Here is a 21282-nt window from a genome sequence, read left to right as displayed (position 1 = left end):
TCGCAGGGCACTGGAAGACAGCTGTGAAGGTGGCGTGATTTCACGGGGACCCCCATTCGTCGTGCGAAGACATATCTGCATGTTGCCGAGCGTCCTCCTTTTATACCCACGAGGTGGGGCGGAGCTACGCTATGCAAATTCCGCAGACCCATGGCATTTCATCGCCATTGGCTCGTTTTGTAATACTCGAAGTCGATAGGTGTTCTAAGCGAAACCCCCATTCGTCGTCATCCGACGTAACGTCTCCGTTTCCTACTCAGGGAACGAGGGTTACATATGTAACCGAGACGTTTTTCACCATTGATATTTTATGGATTTTTTGGGTGGGGCTAAAAGGGTACTCGATGACGCACTGGAGCCCCTGAGCTCCTGGCCCCGCCCCTATCTGATGACGCACTGGAGCCCTTGAGGCTGGCCGCTCCACTAACAATATAAATAGAGCACATTCGCATCAGTTTACCGCTCAATCGCGAGTTACTGTCAGCATTATTAGTTACTACAGCTTACAGTTTGCTAGTTAGCTATGTCTTCGTCAGGGAAATGCGTACTACCTGGATGCGATCACGTACAAAACAGATCGGTGTCCTTATTTAAATTTCCTAAAAACGATCACATCAAGAAGAGGTGGATTCATTTTGTGAAGAGCCACCTTGATGGAGAGCTGAGGATCAGCACCAAAACCCGCCTCTTTAGTGATAATTTTACACGGGATAGTTTTATAAACTTTCATTGGAGACAACTGGGATTCACTGATAATCCGCTGTTGTGTTACTGGTGAATGGGGCCGAACGACTATCTCCCGCCTCGGCCTTCATCCTGTCGCGTCGAAAACTGGTGACATCATTGGCAGTGCGTGCCCACTAATGAGTGTAAGATGCCTTGTGCGCTTATGTTAGCCTATAATTAACCAAATAAGCTGCTAGGAGCATCCATTCCGGCTGTAGCGGATGACAGTTGATTGTGGCGACGGCAGCTTTACCACGAGTGGGCGTGGTTTCAGGGCAGCCAGTGGACACGCCCCCAGCGTTTGAAAGCAGAGACTACTGTTCATTTTTTCAAGATTTTGATAGCTTATTTTATGTACTTGGCGGCTTTTTTTATCATTCAAATTTGGCTGGGTGTCTAATAACACATTTTTCTGTGATATGACAAACTCAGAACACATACTTCATTTTGACTTTACAGGGACTTTAAGTGTAAAAGCTGATGAGAATATTTCTTCAAAATAAATTATATTTACTTATGACAGACACCATTTAAAAAGTTTGACAATTATGTCATTAAAATGTATTATAATATTATTATAAAAACTTCTTTATGTGTGATTTAAATGGAAGTAGCTTACAAAATAATATTTTTTACTTTTAATATTAGAATGATGTACCAACTGGGGTTACCAACCTTATGGTCTACTTTACAGCATTAGTTGAGAGATATTTTTTTCTTGTTATGTACTGTACCTGATAGGCCCCAACTTAATCAATATGGAATCAAATTGTGTCAATATTTTATTGTAAAATAAATTCCTTATGTGTGACTTAAATGGAAGTAGCTTACAAATAAATATTTTTTTACTTTTAATATTAGAATGATGTACCAACTGGGGTTACCAACCTTATGGTCTACTTTACAGCATTGGTTGAGAGATATTTTTTTCTTGTTATGTACTGTACCTGATAGGCCCCAACTTAATCAATATGGAATCAAATTGTGTCAATATTTTTATTTTTATTTTTTTTTAACTTGAAGCAAAATGTTTTCTTGTCAGAATGCACCAGAATGCTTCATTTTCATGTTAGCATCATAAAAATATGTTCCCATGGGGGATGATGCTCCAGACTCCCCTACAACACATTACTTCGTAAACATGTCACCTTTTTCACCACTTGTGAGTTTGCAGGTCTGTCACATGTCATAATGCCCTTTTCTGTCTTGTGTTTTTCTCAGATGCAGTGCGCCGGAATGCCCTGATTAAAGATTCTACAGAAAGGAGTAGAGCTCCTCATGACCAGGGATCTCATGTACAAAGACTTGCGTTGAATTCATACTCAAACATTGCGTACGGACAAAGCTGTAAATGTGCGTACGCCCAATAAAAAACAGATGTATGAATCTCTGCGTACGAAGGATCCCACACATATTCTCTTTGTACATCCCAATTAACGTAAAAATGAGCGCACATGCACGAGCACAATGCCCCACCCAGTCTCCTCTCCTCCCTTAATTAAATACATTTAAATATGGTAATGAGTCCACTTTGGCAAAAGAAAGGAGTAAGAAAATGGCTAAAGCAAGCGGCAAGAAGCGAAACTTTACAGAAAGTGAATTGGAGGTGCTACTATCGGAGGTAGAAACGAGAAAAAAAAATATTTGGAACTTTGTCCTCCGGAATTAATAACAAAAGGAAAAAATATGAGTGGGAGAGTTTGTCTGATGCCGTCAATGCGGTGGGATCTGAAAGTCGCACTGTAAATGACCTTAAAAAGAAATGGTCTGATATAAAGGTGGACGTTAAATGGAGAACTGCTGCGCACCGACAAAGTGTGGGCAGAACAGGCAGTGGTAAAGGGGTCGGTGAACTTACACCCTTTGAGCAGAGAGTTGCCTCAATTATGGGTGACACCTTACTCTCTGGAGTAGTATCTGCTGCTGTGGGAGACTCGGATTTACTACAGGACTGCCACGAAGGTAACCAATATTATCTGCACATTTATTGAATGGAAATGTTTCCGATTCACGTATGCAAATTCTTCTTCAGATGGCGCCTTTATAGCAATGTGTGTGCAGTCGATCGCTCCGATTACATTAGAAAAACCGGCTATCGCTGCAAACTGTGTTTTAATGTTTGGCTGGTCAACTGCATCGTATGGAAACTTTATATACCTGGTAGACATGCGGATGATCCCGACACATACCGCTGGCATTGCGAGGCTCGAAGACGACTGGCTTATTCCTGAGCGGTCTGCCAGTTCCCTTTGGAAAGAACCAGTTGCCAGGAAACCAAGTGTTGTCAGCACCTGCGTGGCTCCTCGCTGTCTCTCTCTCTAGATTTGGACCCAACTCAACACAGAGCTCCAAGAGGATAGCCCTTGGAAATCTGAAACGGCTGATAAGCCAGTCATCATCCTGGGCCAGAAAATTATTGTGGTCCCTAAAAACTCGTTCTCTTCGGATTCTGCCATTAGCAATGTCCTCTAATAAGGCCAAAGCTGCCATTGCCATAGACTAAGGGTTGTATCAATTTGCATACTTTTATACGTTCTTACTTAATTGCATAGTTGATAGAATATTCCCATAAGGCTCGTGTGACAATATATGTAAATTATTTTATAAATTGGAAATTAATAGCAATGCTTCCCACAGGTGGTAGTGCGATAGACTTGTCGAACAATTCGTTGTGTAATGTTTGCAACTTTACTTCATTGCCTGTAAGAGTCGCCAACGGACAAAAAATATGAGAAATGTACGTACGCCAGACATGAAATTGGCGTGGAGGAACGCACATTCTCACGTTGATTTAACTGTTAGTACATCCGACCGTGAGCGTGAAAGCTGGCGTACGCAAAGTTTTTGTACGTACGCAAGATTGATACATGAGGCCCCAGGTGTCTGCAGCTTTAGACTCTGATAGGGATATAGGGGCCGAAGCCCCTATTGGTTATAATAGGGTAATATTGGTTACCTTCGTGGGCGAACAGGCAGACCACGTAGACAAAACTCAGAAAAACAGTGGGCCAGAATGAAATGTTTAAGTTAAAAATAGATATTGTAAAAAAAAAAAGTATTTGAACTCCTTGTTGATTTTACATGAATGCTTTGATATTATTTCAATATCTGTTATTAAAAATGTTATGTTTTTGCGTGGTCTGTGTGTGGGTCTTTCTTGATGCGGACTGTCGAGTGCAGCGTCACCGTGGCAATACATTTTTTTTGTGTCTTAATCACGAGCCCTGTCGAACCGCGTTTGATAAATGAAGGACACAAGTTAAATTACCAGAGGAGATGGTGAGTGAAGTGTGGTCAATAAAAAAAATGCATTAAATATGAAAACTGTCTTCCTTGTGCTGTTTTATTTTCAGTTTATCTTGCATAAAGAACGGCTGTTTAGCAATTTTAGTATTAACCTGACACGAATGGATATCAATAGTTTGACAAACCCAAACAAGGACCTGGAATGGAGGGGGGCTTCACGTATCTCACTCGGGGTTCCGCAACCAGGAACTGTTAAAACTGAGCGCCCGCAGAGCAATCGGACCTAAATAGGCTCTATGCAGCAGGGATTGTGACGTGTTTCCGACTACACTCTCTACTGGGCTAACAGTTTCATGCCGAGGATAGGCCGAGTGTTTTAGCTTTAATCGGGCCGCTTTTTCAGCCGCGCAATTTTTGCTAATTACCTGGGAAAGCCCTAATATTTGAGGATCGAGTTCAGGGCTGGACTGGGACAGAAAATCGGCCCTGGCATTTTGGCCCAGACTGGCCCACTACATATGATCATAAACACCACCCATCTTTGCACACCCTTGAATATGTTCAACTCCTATTCATTGAAACCACTAATGGCATGTAATGAGTGAGTAGGAACGAGTGAGAGTTAACAGATGAAATAAGTACAAAATTGTAATTTATTAATACAATTGAACTATACTCCGCAGTGATGCATCAAAAAACAAGCTATAAGCTGCATTGGCATAGCAATACCAGTGTTTCCCACAGGATCTTTTGTGTGCATTTTAATGTTAAATTCATCAATGTGGTGCACTTTGAGAGTTAAAAATTAAAAGCTCCAACCCATTTTTAGTGTGCAAATTAAACAAAGAAAAAAAACAAACCTCTTTTAGTATAAAACTATATTTACTATATTACACTACTACATAATAATAGTTATAATTTATCTCAAGACAGTAGCCTAATAGCCATATATTGTAAAACAAATGCACTGAAAAATAAAGAAAACTTTCATAATTAGTTTTGTACTAATTTATAAACTTGAAAGAGATAAGCACATGATCTTTTATTTTGACGGAAACTGCATCAAGCTTTTATTTTGGTTGAAAACATGGATACAAACGCGTCTCATTAAACTTCTAGTAAATTGCTGTAATCGTCAACAATGCAGATGTGGAAATAATGCGTAACTAGGTAATGGGTTCCTACACTCATAGCCAAAGTGTTTTAAAAAGTAGTTCTGCTTACCACAGACTCTACACTTTCTCATCTCTCTCTCCTGATCCTCCTCACTATCCTCCTCATCAGCCACTGGAGCTGATGAAGGTCCTGCTGCTGCAGAAAACACATATTTTGACAAATTTTACAGCGTCTGCTTTTCAGGGCCTATATCTATTTTTCACGCTATTTCTTTGCACATTCCTTGCGTTTCTTCTCCATCTCTCAGACTATAGACCAGTGGTTCTCAACCCGCGGCCCGTCGCAAATGCTGATGCGGCCCATGATGCTGATCACGTAAAAAAAAAAAAAAAAAAACGTATTGTTTTACAATTCATATTTCATTATTGTTTTTATTTTATTTATTAAACCAATATAAGTTTGAACAATATTTATTTTTTTGTCAAAATAATTTTGGTGATCATGTATGGTACTGGTTTCACATATGCGCAGTACTGACGCAACTATGAACTCACAATAACACAGTTAACGCACACAATTGCAAGCGCGCGCTCTGGCAGATTTTAAACGCATCAATTAACGATCAAAATGGACAAATTTGTTATTAGAGGAGAAAAAAGATGCGAGGAAAATACTGATAAAGGAACACGTGCAAACAAGAAGAGTCGTAGCATCAGCAGTGAAGGTAGGAAAGTGCTTGAAGAATGGAAGAATCAGTTTGCTGTCAACGAGCGAGATGGACAGCCTTTCTGCTTCCTCTGTAATAAAATACTGGGCGTATGTAAAACTTACAATGTCAAAAGGCATTTCGATACCACCCATGCAACTTTTGACACGAAATATCCACCTGGATCTCGGGAAAGAGCTTTCAAGATAACTAGTCTTGAAAAAAATGCCATTGTTGAACAGAATACAATGCGAGCTAGCTTAAAAGTGTCTCAGGCCGTGACATTAGCAACGTTCAAAATTTCCTGGCTCCTTGCCAAACACGGCAAACCATTCAGTGATGGAGAGCTAGTTAAGAACTGTTTTCTGGAATCACAATGTCTGTTTGATGACCTGAGCAACAAGAGCGAGATAATTCGCAGGATAAAAAGTTTACAGCTCAGCAATGACACAGTTACTCGTCGAATTTCTGAAATGTCTGAGAATTTGACAAAACAACTAAAAATTAAGCTAGCCACTGCTTCAGCACTCAGTTTGGCTGCGGATGAATCGACAGACATCGGAGATGTTGCTCAGCTTTGCATTTGTGTGAGATGCGTGAATTCTGAGACTTTTGAGGTTACAGAAGATTTATTGGCATTGAAATCGCTACATGAACGAACAAGGGGCGAGGACATTTATAGAGCACTTAGTGAAGCATGCAAAGACATGAACGTACCGGAATCCTCAGTTGTCTCCATCACTACTGACGGTGCGCCCTCAATGACGGGAAAACACAAGGGTCTCGTAGCTGAAATGCGAAAAATCTCCCCTGACTTGTTGGCATTTCACTGTATTGTGCATCAACAAGCACTATGCAGCAAGCTCGTTGATGGATACTTCGTGGAGGTTATGAACACTGTGGTCAAGGTGATCAATTTCCGACCGTACAGCACCGCCGTTTTATTACGTTGTTGGGCGAACTGGACAGTGCTTACGGAGACCTCATTCTGCACAGTGAAGTGAGATGGCTAAGTCGTGGAAAAGTCTTGCATCGCTTTCTGGCTGTTCTCCCCGAGATAGTAAACTTTCTTAATGACATTGGCGAGGGAGAAAGATTTCCAGTCTTGAGAGACAATGAGTGGAAAACGTCTACGGTTACGTATGTAACCCTCGTTCCCTGAGTAGGGAACGGAGACGTTACGTCGGATGACGACGAATGGGGTTTCGCTTAGAAAGCCTATCAACTTCGAGTATTACAAAACGAGCCAATGGCAAAGAAATGCCATGGGTCTGCGGAATTTGCATGGCGTAACTCCGCCCCACCTCGTGGGTATAAAAGGAGGAAGCCGGCAGCAAGCAGATATGTTTCTTCGCTGAGGAGCCAAGACTGAGCTCAGGCGATCCCCGCGGTACAGCGGAAAGTGGCAGGCAGACGTAACGTCTCCGTTCCCTACTCAGGGAACGAGGGTTACATACGTAACCGTAGACGTTCCCTTTCGTTGTCACTCCGAGTTACGTCGGATGACGACGAATGGGGTTACCAGTCTAATCACGCCACCTTCTCAGCTGTCTTCCAGTGCCCTGCGTAAATCGAGATCCCTGTCAGCCTGGACAAAGGACTCCATATAACACAGGAATACCAAGGTACACTGGGAAGCATATCCCAAGCTAGGGGAAGTATGCAATTAATGCCAGCCCGGAGGGGGGGGACTTAGAGAATACACATATGACCCGAAGGAAGCATATGGGAAACACTGGGGTGTCCAGCCGCAGGTGGAATATTTCAACCCCAGGGGTGGCAAGGTGGCTTGCCAAGGGAAAGACACACGCTCAGAGAGGCTTACAGTGGAAATACACATGTGGGGGTCGCTCAGAGGAGGGACCATGCACACGGGAGGCACCTAGCCGACGCACAGGCAATAGACACTGGCGCCGACGTCAGGAGTGCTGGAGGAGCTCAGGGCTTTCGGAGAAGCTCACCTGAGAAAAATATCGCACGTATCCAGTCCGTGGAGTGGAATGGCGAGCAAGCGAAGACACCTGAGCGGGTCCGGTACTAGCTGGTTGAAGCGAGTACACGAGAGGACACAGGCTCCACTCGGAGATTATAGAATCTGGCGAATGTGTTAGGTGTCGCCCAGCCTGCAGCTCTGCAGATGTCTGTTAGCGAGGCGCCATGCGCTAGAGCCCAAGAGGACGCCACACTCCGGGTGGAGTGGGCACTCACACCAAGGGGGCACGGTCGACCTTGCTGCTGGTAAGCCAAGGCAATGGTGTCCACTATCCAGTGAGACAACCTTTGCTTGGAGAGAGCCTTTCCCTTCAGCTTCCCACCATAACAGACAAAGAGCTGGTCTGAGGTCCTGAAACACTGCGTTCTGTCTACATAGGCGCGGAGAGCGCGTACTGGACAGAGCAGTGCCAAGGCTGGGTCTGCCTCCTCCGAGGGCAGCGCTTGCAGGTTCACCACCTGGTCCCGGAAGGGAGTGGTAGGAACCTTGGGCACATATCCAGGCCGGGGTCTCAGGATCACGTGAGAGTAAGCCGGCCCAAATTCCAGGCACGCTTCGTCAACGGAGAATGCGTGCAGGTCCTCAACCCTCTTGATGGAGGCCAGTGCAACCAGAAGCGCTGTCTTCATCGACAGGAACTTAAGCTCAACTGATTGCAGGGGCTCAAAGGGAGCACTCTTCAGGGCAGTTAGAACCACTGAGAGGTCCCAAGAGGGAACGAGAGGAGGACGAGGAGGATTTAGTCTCCTCGCTCCTCTCAGGAACCTGATGATCAGGTCGTGCTTCCCTACCGACTTACCTTCGATGAGGTCATGATGTGCGGCAATGGCGGCAACATAGACCTTCAGGGTGGAGGGAGACAGCCTTCGCTCCAGCCCCTGTTGAAGGAAGGAAAGCAAAACACTGATCGAGCATCTCCGGGGGTCTTCTCGGTGAGAAGAGCACCAGTTGACGAAGAGGTTCCACTTCAACGCATAGACGTGTCTCGTGGACGACGCTCTAGCGGAAGTGATGGTAGCCACCACCGCTGGTGGTAGGGTACTCAAACCTGCCTCGTCCCATCCAGGAGCCACACGTGGAGGTTCCAAAGATCGGGACGAGGGTGCCATAGGGTGCCCCGTCCCTGAGAAAGAAGGTTCTTCCTCAGAGGGATCGGCCAGGGAGGTGCTGTCGCGAGGAGTACTAGTTCGGGGAACCAGGTCCGGTTGGGCCAGTAAGGGGCAACCAGAGTGACCTGCTCCTCGTCCTCCCTGACCTTGCGCAAAGTGTGCGCAAGAAGGCTCACTGGGGGAAACGCATACTTGCGGCCCTGCGGCCAGCTGTGCGCCAGAGCATCCGTGCCGAGCGTGCCCTCGGTCAGGGAATAGAACTGGGCGCAGTGGGTCGAGTCGTGAGAGGCAAACAGATCTATCTGCGCGTCCCCGAACTGGTCCCAAATCAGCTGAACCGACTGGGGATGGAGTCGCCATTCTCCAGGGAGGGGCTGAAGCCGTGAGAGCTCGTCGGCTGCACAGTTCAGCGCTCCGGGAATGAAGATGGCTCGAAGCGACCTCAGATGCTTCTGACTCCATAGGAGGAGGTGGCGAGCGAGTTGTGACATACGGCGGGAGCGTAGACCACCTTGATGGTTGATGTACGCTACAGTGGCGGTATTGTCTGAGCGGACTAGTACGTGTTGACCCCTGAGCAACGCCCGGAAGCGGTGCAGGGCAAGGCGTACTGCCAACAACTCGAGGCAATTGACATGCCACAGCCGCTGGGGTCCTGTCCAGGAGCCCGCAGCAGCATGTCCATTGCACATGGCGCCCCAGCCCGTGGTGGAGGCATCTGTTGAGACAACAACATGCCGGGAAGCTCGAGCCAGGGGGACACCGGCCCTGAGAAAATCGAGGTTCGACCACGGGGTGAAGAACTGACGGCAGGTCGGAGTAACTGGTACTCGGAACGTGCCGCGTTGCCATGCCCACCTCGGGACTCGGTCGCGAAGCCAAAGCTGAAGCGGTCTCATATGAAGCAATCCGAGCGGCGTGACCGCGGCTGCAGATGCCATATGCCCCAGGAGCCTCTGAAAAAGTTTCAGTGGAACCGCACTCTTGCCCTCGAATTGTCTTAGGCAAGTCAGCAGTGACTGCGCGCGCTCGCTCGTAAGCTGCGCGGACATGGCGACCGAGTCGATGTCCATACCGAGAAAAGAGATCCTCTGCACGGGGCAAAGTTTGCTCTTCTCCCAGTTGACCCGAAGGCCCAGACGGGCTAGGTGCCGGAGCACTAGGTCCCTGTGTTCGCAAACCTGATCTCGAGAGTGAGCTAGGATCAGCCAGTCGTCGATATAACTCAGGATGCGAACCCCTTGCTCTCGAAGGGGAACAAGGGCCGCCTCGACGACCTTCGTGAAGATGCGAGGAGACAGGGCTAGCCCGAAAGGGAGAACCGCGTACTGGTATGCCTGCCCCTCGAAAGCAAACCGGAGGAACGGTCTGTGTCGAGGAAGAATGGAGACATGAAAGTAGGCGTCCTTCAGGTCGATCGCTGCAAACCAATCCTGGGGCCGTATGCATTCGAAAACGCGTTTGGCGGTGAGCATCTTGAACGGCATCCGATGAAGGGAGCGGTTCAGCACGCGCAAGTCCAGGATTGGCCGTAACCCACCGGTTTTCTTGGGGACAATGAAGTAGGGGCTGTAGAAGCCGGACCTCATCTCGGCTGGAGGGACAGTCTCGATTGCACCCTTCGCCAGCAGGGTGGCAATCTCTGCTCTCATGATAGGGGCATTGCCACCGACCAAAGTGGAGCGGACTCCCCTGAAGCGGGGAGGAGACCGTGCGAACTGAATCGCATAGCCGAGCCTGACGGTACGCGCGATCCAGTGGGACAGACGGGGAAGCTCTAGCCAGGCTCCCAGGAACTGAACCAACGGGATCATGCGGGCCACAGGCGTCCCCCCGGAGGGGCAGCGAGGCGGAGTAACTGGCCCAGATGTGGACGGCATAGCGGCCCGGAGAGGGGGCACAGTTAGCAACCGCACCCTGGCAGAGGGGGCCAGGGGAGGACCAGGCTGGTCGTCCCGCGGGGGCCTGCTCTGCCAGGGGTCTGGCGACAGAGGGGGACAAGGGCGAAGCGGTCCGTGGACGGCACGCCGTGTCAACCGCCTCTGGGACAGAGGGGGGCGAGGAGAGCACGGCTTGTGGGCGGCGCTCTGTGTCGCCCGAGAACTCTGTGAGCTCAGGGAAGAGGGGATTGTTTCTGTCTTTAACCACATTAGGGTGCTGCCCACCCGTGGGTGAGCAGCGGGGAGTGGAGAACAAAAGATTCTCCCCCGGCCCTCCACCGGGGGAAGGAGTGGTCCTGCTACCACCTCCTGAGAAACAATCATCATCCCTGAGCAGCCCGTCTCAGGAGCGCCGCTTGGCCCGGCGTTTAGCGGGGGGCGGGGCAGGAGAGGGCTGTGGCGCCTTCTTACGGCTTCCTCCGCGACCGGCCCTGGGTGGAGGCTGCTGCGTGGTCCGGGCGGGAGGGGCGGGAGCCGCAGGAGGGCGCCCTCGGCGGGAAACAGGTCGAGGCGTCTGCCCGGCCGGCAAGGTGGAGGCAGCAGCGGGCCGGCGGGGCAGAATGTGTTTGATGGCCTCGGTCTGTTTCTGGGCAGTTGAAAACTGTTGGGCAAAGTCTTCAACTGCACCGCCGAAGAGGCCGGCCTGGGACAAGGGGGCGTTAAGCAGACGGGTCCGCTCAGCGTCCCGCATGTCAGCCAGGTTCAGCCACAGATGTCGCTCCTGGACCACAGCTGTGGACATCACCAAACCCAGGGAGCGCGCGGTAACCTTCGTCGCCCGGAGAGCAAGGTCGGTCGCGGCGCGCAGCTCATCAAAGAGCCCTGGGTTTGTCCTACCCTCGTGCATGTCTCTGAGCATCTGGGCCTGGTAGACCTGCAGAGTGGCCATAGCATGCAGTGAAGCAGCCGCCTGTCCCGCCGCTCTGTAAGACTTCGCCACCAGGGTCGACGAAAATCTACAGGCTTTGGATGGGTGCTTAGGCTCGCCCCGAGAAGAAGCACTCTGCGGACATAGTTGCATGGCAACAGAGCGTTCAACCGGGGGAAGCCCAGTGTACCCACGGGCAGCTGCCTCATCGAGGGGAGGAAAGGCGGATGAGACCAGCGAGCGGTCCCGAGAAGACAGGGGGGTCTTCCAGGACTTCGAGATCTCATCATGCACATCCGGGAAGAAAGGTATTGGGGTTTGCCAAGGACGAGGGTCGGCGGCCTTACCCAAAAACCAATCGTCCAGCCGCGAGCGCTCAGGACAGGGTGGAGGCCTCCACTCAAGTCCGATGCTCGCGGCTGCCCGGGAAAGCATGGCCGTCATCTCCGGATCAGACTCGAGCACAGCCGTATGCACACCGGAAGGTGGCAGCTGTGACGAGCCCTCACTTCCAGAAGAGTCAAACCCGCCTAGTGATGCTGCAACAGACATGGCATCTTCCTCTGTAGCTTCAACTGAAGCCCGCGGGCCACCAGAGGGTAGACCCGCGGGAATCAGCAGTTCACTAGCGGGCACCGTCATTGAAGAGGGGGGCTGGGGTCGCGGACACATAGTCGGCGCCTTGTTCCAGACCGTAACCCTCAGATCACCCTGGCCACCAGCCGCAGGACGGGGGGTGGATGAGGGGACTCTCACTCTTGCGAGTTCACGGAGTCTCGACCGTAATGACGCGATGGTCATGTTCCCACAGAGAGAACATGAGTCATCCACGAGCGCTGCTCTAGCATGATCAATGCCCAAACATACTATGCAACGCTCGTGCCCATCAGAGTCTGATACCAATCTGCCGCAACCAGAAGTACACGGGCGAGACATCTTTAAAAAGACGTGCCACGTGTAAGCTCTTTTAGTGAGAGAAAACTCAAGTGTTGAAGCACCCGGGGAGAAACGCACCGACTGGCAGACCACTGCAACAGATCAGCAGGAAGCACGCTCTCGCCGTAGATCGCCGTCACACCAACACTCGAGGTACTCGTTTGTAAAGCTGACAATTCAGAGATGGCTTGTGGAGAGAAGAATACACTTGGCTCCGAAGCGAAAACATATCTGCTTGCTGCCGGCTTCCTCCTTTTATACCCACGAGGTGGGGCGGAGTTACGCCATGCAAATTCCGCAGACCCATGGCATTTCTTTGCCATTGGCTCGTTTTGTAATACTCGAAGTTGATAGGCTTTCTAAGCGAAACCCCATTCGTCGTCATCCGACGTAACTCGGAGTGACAACGAAAGGGAACAAACGTTGCTTTTCTTTCAGACGTCACAGCTCACCTAAACAAGCTGAACCTACAACTTCAAGGTGACGAAAAACATGTTGATGACCTGTTGAGCTGTGTTGAGAGTTTCAAAATGAAGCTAGGGCTGTACACGGCACAACTCAAAGATGATGATTTAACTCACTTTCCACTTCTGAATGACGTGTGTGAGGGTGTACTGGACATACAACAAAAAGAACGATTCGTTAAAACACTCAGTCAAATGCAGGAAAAATTCACCTCACGTTTTTCTGATTTTGAGAAAATAAAATCTGCAGGACATTTCATCGGAGAGCCATTGACTTTCCCTGTGGAAAAAATCAAGGACTTGGCTGCAACTTTCGGTTTGTCCCGCCGCGCACTCGAAGATGAACTGATGGATGTTCAGGCAAGAGGACACAGCCATACCGCGCAACAGTCATCCTCAGTTACAGAAATGTGGCGAAACATCTCTGGACAAAACCTCCGATTATTAAGTTCAAAAGTGCTTTCCATATTTGGGTCGACATACATTTGCGAACGCACATTTTCTGCAATGACGCGCATCAAGTCAAGTTTCCGTGCACGTCTTACAGACTGCAACTTACAGTCACAACTTCATTGTGCTGTTACTCCTTTTGAGCCAAATTTCACCAAATTGGTCTGCTCCCGACAACATCAGGTGTCCCATTAATGGTAAGTAGAATTATACTCTCTAATAATAATAATAAATCTAACTATAATCATTTAGATACCTTAATGCTCAATATCTTAGTTTGCATTGGTGACGCCAAATGTAAATGATATGCGACCCGTGAAACTTGAACTTAGACATAGTGTGGCCCACTGAAAAAAAAGGTTGAGAACCACTGCTATAGACAGATACACACTTGACACTGCTCGCTCACTCAAAGCACAAAGGGGAGGTGTTTAAAGATGTGATTGGGCCAGCCCAGTGTCAATCAAGAAAACAACCAATGGGCCGTTGATCTACGTGTTTCATGGGCCGGTCTGTCATTGGAAAAAAATATGATTTTTTTTTTTGATGTACGAGTTTTATGGGCCGTAAAAAGAAAAAGAAAAGAAAAGATGTATCGGCCCAAAAAGCACGTCGGCCCACCGGGCATTTGCCCGGTATGCCAGATTACCAGTCCAGCCCTGATCGAGTTTAATATGATAGCGTCGCAAATGCGAAAACATTGTACTATAATATGGTGATATCAGAAGCAGATAGATGAACTTAACGTGATGTGATATTTATGAGTTCCAAGACTTCTGAAGGTGAATTTGCATTTCCCAAGGATCTTCTTTACTTTCGGTTTCCGCTCAGAACGCGCATGCACAGAGGCCTCAGAGCGACAACAAATAAACCCCGCCCATCTCTCTTCTTCTTCGTTTAGTTTTCTGGCGGGTTTAATTCTATTGTGAAGAACGTTTAGCGCCTCCTATTGTAAACTAGAGTGTATGACATCATGACTTCCTCAATCGCTAAACCTTGCTTTCATCTGTTGTTCTTTATTTCTATTAATTTCTTTCCACTTGTTTCCTTTTTGAGTTATAATTTCTCTCAATTTAATTATTTCTGAAACATTTTGTAATTAATGTAGGCTACACTCCACATCTCTTTCAATATACATCACATGTAGCCTATCTGTGTTTGTTTTATTCATGATAAATAGATTATTATAATCTAGTAAATGTGATATCTTCTGTTTCTGAAGGGTTTCAGTTTCACTGATTAATGAATCTTGTAATACTCTTGGTAATGAACTGCAAATACTTTTTGCACCAAGCCCTATAAACAGTGTATAAACATAAGAGATGTTTGTGCTGAGATCTTCATTGACCAGCAGGACAGTCAAGCTCTCCAAGAGTTCTTTAATTAAATTGAGAACATTAAATGTACAAAGAAAGAAGCAATCACAACACAGAAGAAACAAACAAGAAAACGGGCAAAAAAAAGTAAAAGTACAAGACGGGTTTATTTCAACGGTTTTAAAGGCTTCTAGATACACGAGTTAGAAAGAGTCCCAAAGTAACTTCAGCAAACAAAACATAAAATACTTTCTGATATTTGTGTATATTCATTTTTTTTTTAATCTTATTATATGTATTGGAAGAAATATTTCAATAATAATAATAATGGCAACGCCAAAATAAACGTACTAGTGTCTCTGAGTGCTGTTTACAAGAAGAACAATTTGTATTAATAGCTTTTTGAATTTCTATAAGAAAGTATTAACAGGATAAACACGATGGATAATCTGAAAGGTAACTTCTCTTATTTTGTTAGTAATTAAGTCTATTCTGAATTTATATATATATATATATATATATATATATATATATATATATATATATATAAATAAATCACTGAAAATAAATGATCAAAGACAAGGCAAAATAAAAGCTCAACTGGGTCAAATGCCTTGTAAAAGTAAAAAAAAAAAACTTTGCTCTGAAATCAAATCAGAAAAATCAAGGATGACTAAAATGAATCTGACAATGTTATAAAGGTGCCTATTGTATAAAGCCAGACTGAGGTGCATTATTAGATAGCTCATAACTCTGTGTAATCATCAGAGTTCAGTAACAGATTGGGCAGTTTTCAGTGAGAAGCAGATCCGTCTTATGTTTTAGGATCAGAGTAATCCAGGGTTTTTTCTTCATTCTGTCCCTGATGGAGTTTCGGTTCCTCGCCACTGTTACTTTGGCTTGCTTAGTTGGGAATATTTAATTTAATATTCAACAATATTATTGATCTGCCTGCATTGACATCATTATATGAGAACTAAACTGAGCTGGATGATGACATCACGGTTTTCTCCAGAGCGGCTATATAGATAGATTAACTAAATTAATAACTGTCTTATATCAAAAATGAACCATCATCTCTGAACTAAAGGTGATGATACACAGGGCAACTTTTTGAGCAATGTTGCTGGGCAATCTTGCCGAGTGATTGTTGCTTGGGCACCTATTGAAAATGGGCAATAATTTGCCCAGCCTTCACCACCACCTCACTATTCCTCCAGGAACATCAGGTGAGAAGAGCACTAAGGGATGTAAACCTGAGGCGGCTGGACCCGACGGAGTACCAGGGAAGGTACTTAGGGCCTGTGAAGACCAACTAACGGGGATTTACACCAAGATCTTCAACATCTCTCTGACCCGAGCCATAGTTCCATCTTGCTGGAAATCCGCCATCATCATCCCAGTTCCAAAAACATCAGCTTGGAAAAGCCTGAACGATTTTAGGCCCATTGCACTAACATCACTTGTAATGAAGTGCCTGGAAAGGCTGGTTGCCAAGCACATCAAGGCCTGCCTCCCTCCATCTTTAGACCCTCACCAGTTTGCCTATAGGGCAAACCGCTCCACGGAGGATGCTATCGCCATCACCCTCCACTCAACGTTGAGTCATCTCGAACACCCAGGCAGCTATGTAAGACTACTCTTCATAGATTTCAGCTCAGCCTTTAATACAATAATCCCGGACATTCTGATTAAAAAACTTTTGGGCCTACACCTCCCTCCCTCCACCTGCGCTTGGATAAAAGATTTCCTCTCAAACAGACCACAACAAGTGAGACTCGGTCATCATCTCTCCTCCGCCCTTACAATCAGCACTGGCTCCCCTCAAGGCTGCGTGTTGAGCCCACTCTTGTACACTCTTTATACATCTGACTGCTCCCCCTCTTATCCCTCCAACCTTATCATAAAATTTGCAGACGACACCACGGTGGTCGGTCTCATCTCAGGTGGAGTTGAGACAGAGTACAGAGACGAGGTCCAACTACTGTCAACCTGGTGTTCATCAAACAATCTACTGTTGAACACAATAAAAACTAAAGAGATCATTATAGACTTCAGACGAAACAGCACAGCCCACGCCCCACTCCACCTGAATGGTGAATGCGTGGAAAGGGTCTCATCTTTTAAATTTCTGGGAGTGCACATTACCAAAGACCTCTCTTGGTCCATTAACACTAAAGCAATAACAAAAAAGGCCCAGCAGCGACTACACTTCCTGAGAATTCTCAGGAAAAACCATCTTGAACAGAAGTTGTTGGTGTCCTTTTACCGGGCAATCATTGAAAGTGTACTCACTTATTGCATCATAGCATGGTATGCGGGATGTTCGGTGGCAGACAGGAGGGCTTTGCAGAGGGTCATAGGTTCAGCCCAAAAGACCATAGGGTGCCCCCTTCCCTCCCTGGAAGAGCTTGCCAACTCCCGCTGCCTTAATCGGACTAGATCTATTCTCAAAGACACTGTCCACCCTGCACACCACCTGTTCAACCTGCTTCCCTCTGGGAGGCGCTATAGGTCAATGAGAGCACGCACTGCCAGATTAACAAAGAGTTTTTTTCCCTGGGCCATACGTTCACTGAACAAACAATAACCTTGTGAAATAAAGGAAATTCCTCCTTTCACTATCCTCCTGTCACGTCCACCCACATTACCTCTAGATATGATCTCATCTTTGAACATTCTCTTTTTTAATGCTGAAACCTGCTGCTATGTCGAAACCTGCTGTTATATTATACATATGTGTGTGGGAGGGTGTGTGTTGTATGGGAGGGAGGGGAGTAAGGGATGGGTGTTTGTTGCTTTCTTGTGTGTGTTTATATTTATCTATTTAAAGCACTGATCTGGAGTAGCTCTTGAAATTTCGTTGTGTTAATACACTGTATTTATGCAATGACAAATAAAGCTTGAATTGAATTGAATTGAATTGAATAAATGTCTATCTGGATAATTTAGACCGGTCGTGGGCCCTGTGTCTCACCTGATTGCCCGTTGACGGCAACATTGCCCAGCGACATTGCCCAAAAAGTTGCCCTGTGTATCATTACTTACTTAAGCTAGACTGTGACACTATTTTCTTCTGGAAACAAACTTTGTTCCATTATTTTCAAGTTATCTCTGTAAAGCTGCTTTGAAACAATCTGTATTGTAAAAAGTGCTTTATAAATAAAGGTGACTTGACTTGATGAGTGTATTTATTCAAAATTCATAAAAGTTGTGTCAATTCGTGAAGATTATCACAATGATCAAAGTGTGTAAGAATAATGAACTTTTGTTGGTCACAGAGCTTATTTTATGCAAAAATCCGAAAGCCATTGGAGAAATAGCCCGTGTGATGTGAAGTTGCAGACTGATCTCCAGAAACACTCCTCCTCGTGTAAGTCTTCTGTGAGCGTCTGTTAGGGGGAATCGCTCGGGGTATACGGACAATTTTGAGAAGCGCTGGGGTTAGTGCTCCGGTTTTCACAAGTTAGATTCTGTTTTGCAAGGGAAAATTAAGACTCCTCTCAATATCCAGTGTTTAGCCTTTGAAATTATAGGGAATAATAGTGTGAGTGAAGAGCCAGCTCTGTCCAATGTCTTTATGAGCATGTATATTCTGTTAAGAGTGTCGCTGTACACACACTCTTTGACAAAACGTACTCGGTTACTAACGTAACCTTGATTGCCTGAGAGTAGGGAACGAGTATTGCGTAGCAAATACGCAGTGGGGAAAACTCCCTTTCCTCGAAATATTGAAGCAATCATTTAAAACGCAGTGCAGCTGTACAGCAAAACACAGCAGAGCGTCTATCTCGCTCATTAGCTGTGCTGCAGCAACTGCACATCCAATGGCCGAGCACCTCAGACGCACAAACCAATCAACTGACTTGGCGCCGAGTACGTCAAAGCATGCCTGAATGGGCGTGACCTAAGCCTATAAAGATAACTAATTTCGGCCAATATATCAGGTTTAAATCAACTGAAGTGACACACCTGACAGATTGCAATAGTGCAGCAGGCTACGCAATACTCGTTCCCTCAGGGAACGGGATTAGTAACCGAGTATGTTCCCTTTCGAGAACGGTCAATTCTTATTGCGTAGCAAATACACATTGGGGACGCAATGTAAAACGCCGCACATTAGCAACTGGCTGAATAAACTGGAGCCTAGAGAACACCCAGAGGCTCGACAGAACAAGCCAAAATAAGTAGATATATAAGTAAATAAGTAAATATTATTAATAATAATAAAAAAATAATAAGTAAATAACCAGACAGAGTCGGGATTCATGAATAAAACTGGGCTCATAACAGTCCTAGAACTACTTGTGCTTATCTGAGGCCGCCCAGGCGATTTCTATAGGACACCACCAACATGTTGTCCGTGCGGACCAAGACGTGGTGTCCCCTGAGGTCTGGCAGAGAAATATTCAGGGCTAACCAAATTGCTCTCATCTCCAGGCAGTTGATATGTAAGCTCTTCTCCGGATTCAGCCAGAAGCTGGAGGCAGGCCTCCCTCGTGCAGCACTCCCCAACCTTGGTTGGAGGCATCTGTGAAAATCACTTTCCTCCTGGAGGCCAAACCCATAATTACACCCGACTGGTACAAGTTCTGGGCTTTCCAAGGGACCAGAGCTTCCACACAGCGCTGGTTCACCATGATGTGCATGCGGCCTGACCGCCATGCATGGGCCGGCACACGGCACTTTGGTAGTTATCATTCTGAATGGCCGTCTCATGAGGGCTTTGTTCAGATGTCTCAGATCTATGGGGGCGGATGCCGCTGTCTTTCTTTGGTACAAGAAAATAGCGGCTGTAAAACCCTGACTGACTCAGCGCGGGGGGAACCGGCTTGATTGCCCCTTTTGCCAGCAGATTTTGCACGTGCTTTGCACCGAGGTCTCGATGACCGCCTGAAAACGCGGGGGTCTGCAAGTGAATTGGAGCGAGTAGCCTCGCTTTATGATGTTCATTGATACATCGGGGATGGCTTGCCAGGCCAGGGGCCTTGTAGCTAGAGGTTGCGCTTAGCAGACCTAGAGCGACTTCCGTTATCAGCCGCAGGGCGGGGCTGAGGTATCCGAGGCACTGTTCTCACTGGCTGCGGAGGCGGCGTGCTCTTATGACAGCTTGAGGCAGAACTTGAGATGAATTCTGTGCCTCCGTGAACCTCTCAGAAAATCCTTTCACGTGAGAGAACGGTGCGAGGCCGGTGGCGTGAGTGATAATGAACGTCACCTGTGAGACGCACCGGTCTCGCATCTCGCATCAGGAGTAACGCGCTGTCAGAGAGCCCTCACAGCTACCATCGAGCATGGCGGGCAGAATCCGTCGCCATGGACGCTCGAGGTGGTGCGCTGGAGTGAGTTGCCGGGGGGGTTTGTGTATCGTGCTCGCTGCCGGCCGCCTGGGTGCTGGCGTCAAGGAGGGAGCGGAGGAGTCACCACCGTGAGCCGCGAGCCAGAGCCTGCTACCGTCCACCATTGAAGGGGAGGAGCAGGGAGCGGGGGAATCCTGCCGGCTTTCCGAAACCGAGCAGCCGTCGCCGTCCACCAGGCGGTGGAGGGTTGTTGAGCCGTCCAACGAGCGCTATCCAGCGTCACCGCCAGGCACCACGGAGGAGATCGCCAAGCTGGTGGGGGACCAGATGACATTGCATTGCGGGATCGGGAACCGGAGCAAGGTTGTTTTTTTTAATCCCCACTCTCGGATCTGTCGCTTGAGTTTATGTTGTGTTTTGTGTGGCCAGCAGTCGTCCGTGAGGGGCTGCTGGCTTATACTTTTGTTTTTGTATTTGTTTTATTTTAGTATTAAAATCTTTGAATGTTCGCCGGTTCCCACCTCCTTCTTTCCACAACTTTGAACCTTGTTACATACACTGTGTAGGAATTTCTCCCATCTAGCAGTGAAATTGTATTTTGCATTCAAACGCATAGTGCTCTCTAGCGCCTCACTTTTTCTAATGCGTGTTTTCTAAGCCATTATGTACCAAGAAACTATACCTGGGTGCACTTCCAATATCCCCTCATCGAGTTTAAACTATACATGTTCTATTGTTATGCTGCCTATATAATGAATGACACAACCAAGCAATGAAAAAAAATTGTAATTTAGACCGTAACATTGACTTACCTGTCGAGAAGCAACTTCAGTGTCCCTTTCAAAGTCTTTCTCCTGCATTAGCTCTTTCCACCTGGGAAAAGCTATTTACCCTCGTTTTTCACATTTCCTTTTAAATAAATTTTTTTGTTTTTTTGGCGACGAGAATTCCTTCTTCTGTGGCTCGGCATAAGTATGATCCTGCATTATGAAGGACCGTGCAGTGGAAATCGGGGCAGTGACAAGCGCCTCTCACTGATTTCCCTGTCCGTTTCAGCTGGTTTCAGTCTCTGGCTCTGAACGTAAACGCGTTGTGGAAGCGTTTAGGTAGGC

The sequence above is a fragment of the Siphateles boraxobius genome, unplaced genomic scaffold (genome assembly GCF_051911475.1).
Source record: "Siphateles boraxobius isolate OS27281-9 unplaced genomic scaffold, OSU_SipBor_1 8, whole genome shotgun sequence".
Taxonomy (NCBI): domain Eukaryota; kingdom Metazoa; phylum Chordata; class Actinopteri; order Cypriniformes; family Leuciscidae; genus Siphateles; species Siphateles boraxobius.
The sequence above is the reverse complement of the archived record's forward strand: the minus strand, read 5'-3'. Positions refer to the sequence as shown.